The sequence below is a fragment of the Empidonax traillii genome, unplaced genomic scaffold (assembly GCF_003031625.1).
Source record: "Empidonax traillii isolate 1590-97213 ecotype Southwest subspecies unplaced genomic scaffold, ASM303162v1 scaffold683:size364172, whole genome shotgun sequence".
Classification (NCBI taxonomy): domain Eukaryota; kingdom Metazoa; phylum Chordata; class Aves; order Passeriformes; family Tyrannidae; genus Empidonax; species Empidonax traillii.
Window position 1 is genome coordinate 243,096 of NW_020955876.1, and position 3,320 is coordinate 246,415.

Genomic DNA, 3,320 nt, shown 5'->3' on the forward strand with positions numbered 1-3,320 from the left:
TTTTTTTTTTTTTCACCCGGGGAAATAAATAGGAGTAAGCAAAAGAAAAATTATCTGCATATCATCTGTTGCCCCACTCAAATACATGTTTATCCAATAATAATAATTATGAATATGCAGAGTGCCTAGGGAGCTGCACAGCTGGAACTGTTAAATCAGCATAAAATGGAGAACACAAAAACCAAATAAAATATTAAAAAGCTAGAACAAAGCAGCAGCAGTGTTTATGGGGAGAGCAGCACCCAGCACTCCAGCTCTGCTTTCCACCCTCAAGGATGCTCTGGGTGCCTTTTTTTGCCCAGCTGATCTCCCTGGGCTGTGATGGGGGAGAAAGGGGTTCGCTTTGGTTGTGCTGGAGGAGGAGGTGTCAGTGAACAGGGGGAGCAGCTCTGATTGTGCTCATAAAGAAACCCCAATTACAGCTAAAATGTCAGAGCAGGCAGCAGTCGATGGTTGTAGTGAGGAATCCCTGAAGAGCGTGTTGTCTGAGCCACAGTTGTGGGCTGAGTGCAGAACAAAAGTGTGCCTTTATGTCTTTTAGGATAATTCCACGGTTTATATGTATCCCCCTGGCCTGAGATAGTGATGATTTATTTAGTCTGCGGTTAAATTAAAATATTCCCTGATAATTTCGAGGCTGATTTACAGACACAGCAGATGGCTCATCTCCTTTCATGTACATCCTGAGAACTGCTTTCTTAAATAATAGAGTATTATGTATAAACGTTATCCTCTGAACCTGAAAATTCCTGACTTGTCTGTTGGGGTTTTTTTTAGTGGGTTGTTTTTTTGTTGTTTGTTTTGTTGTTGTTGTTTGTTGGTCTTTTAAAAAGACATTTAATATATTAGCAATTTAAGGAATACCCAGTTTTTAAGTGTTAAAGATTGTGGCTGCTCTCCAGGCTGGAATTGCCTTCACTTTTCTTGGCTCATCTCCAGAATCATAAATTTTAACGATAGACTTTCCTGCCACGGGGTTTAAGTGATTGGATCCTCGTTGATGGAGACTGGTGTGGTTTTTGTGTGGGTGGGTGGAGGGGGGTTGCTTGTTTGTTTGAGGGTTGGGAGGGGGGTAATGCCATGGATTTCCTCCACTGGCTGCCAGGGAAGCAGAACCAATTGCTGGGGGAGGAGGAGGGGATCCTGCATCTGCTGCCATCAGTCTGCGAGGCACAGGGAAATTGCTCTGGTGAGAGACAAAAGCACATTTTATTTTCTCAGTTCCGAGGCCATACTGCGTTTTTCCTCATTATTGAACACCCCTGGTGACGCTGTTTATATAGAGAATGCAAATTCCATTTTTTGTTTTTTTGGGGTAGGTTTTCCCGTGTGGTTTTTGGTTCGCAGGGCTGTTCCATTCATTCCACCATGGCTGGATCTATCAATGACAATTCTGGTGTGCTCTGAACTCCCAACGTGCAAATAGTAAACCAGGCATGATGAAGTTCCCAAGATGCCTCTGGGAGCAGGCCGGGAGAATTTGTCTTCTTTGGAAGAGTCGTGGCTTTTACCCAGGGAGCATCAGAAGAATTCCAGTAGAGTCCATGGCTGTTTTTCAGGTGCACTGAGAAGACGGTGTCTTTGTCACCTTCCTAATTTTGTACCTTCACAGAGATCTGAGATGTGAGAGAAAATAAGCAAAGCGGCTCAACTGTGGCGACAAAAGTCGGAAAACAGCGAGGAAGCAAAATTGCGGTGTTTGTTTGTCTTGCTTTGTGTCACGGGGAGAGTGGGAACAACTTGGCCGAGGGTGTGTCTGCTAAAGGAACTACAGCTCCCAGGCATCTCCACTCTCCTGGATGGGTCCTTTGCGCGTGTTTTCCTAGGAATTAATGTGCCGCTTTTCATCACAACAGTCCCAGAGGGAGGTGGGGGGAGAAAGAAAAAAAAAAAAAAAAAAAAGAGCCACCAGGCAAATAGACTTTGAGCCGTAAAAATCACAGAAGCAAATTTGAAGGTCAGATGCGTGCTGGCTGCGGCTCCTTTTGTTTAGGAAAACCCATTAGGGCGGTGGAAAGCCCTCGGTGCCGCTGCAAAGGGATGTAAATGAGGTGGGTTTGGCGGCGGGGCCATTGTGCCCTTTCAGCTCCCGGTGTTGAAATGCAGCTGCTCATTAGGGGCGATGCCTTTTGAAGTGACCGGGAGAGCCAAATGGCAAAGCGAGGCGGGCACGGCACAGCGCTGGAGGGAGACTGGTCCCTGGGTTTGGTTTGCAGTGGAGGAAGAACAGAGAGAAATCAAGGAGAAGCTTCAGATTAAAAGAATGGCTTAGAGTCCAGTAGCTTCCACTATACCTGAGATGATGCAAAGGGTAAAAGAGAGAAAAGTGCCGTGAGAAATCCTGTGCCAAAGCAGGTGGAGGTGTCCAGGGTAGATGATAATGCGTGTGAAGATGCTCAGGGCCACCTGACAGCTTCATTAGAGCATTTCTTGGGCCTGTTATGGGCTTTGACTCTTGAATTTGCTGCCCTGTGTGATGGCAGGTGTAAAGCCCTAAATCTGTGAATCTGATGCGAGGAAATTAAGTTTAGGCTGGAGACAGTAATGTGAGACGTGCTGTGGTTGATCCATCATCTATTTGCATCCTAGATCTTGTGACAAGGCAGGCAGAGATCTCTGGATGTGTTGGGGGAACTGGGAGGTGCCTGATTTATTACTGTCGTGGTGGAATGACGTGGAAAATATTTTGGGAATCCATTGGAATGGTTAATTCCTTAGAATGGGGAGCCCATTTTGCTTATTTTGAGTTCAAACAAACAGCCCTCACCTTGTGAGGTCGTTGCTGGCCAGGACAGAATGCACAGAGAGAAACTCCTGCCTGGTTTCATTGGTCCAGAATTGTCAGTTTCGTGCTGTCTCGAGTGAAAATATTTGTGCTTTCTTTGCAAAATGTTTGTGTTTAGGGCTGTTCCCACCACTGGGTCTCTGTGAATCAGGGTGGGCACTTCTCCCAGTCAGGTGGATTGTCACATGAGGCCACGGGACAAAACCATCCATGGACTTTCTGGAGAGAGTGCAGTGAAAGGATGGAGCGTCTGTACTGTGGGAAGGATCACCCAAGGGCTGAGGCTGCACAGAGAGAAGCCCCCAAGGGATGTTGTTGTGGATAAACACCTGGTGGGAAGGAGTGAAGAAGACAACCAGGCTCTCCTGGGGGGGCCGGGACAGGACAAGACACAACGGGCACAAAGTGGAATACAGGAAACCCTGTCTGAAGATGGGAAACAGAACAAACCCCCCTCTTGGGATTTTTGTTTAGCTGACCCCTGGAACAGGTTGACTGGAGAGATTGGCATGTAAACCCCACCTGCACACGCTCC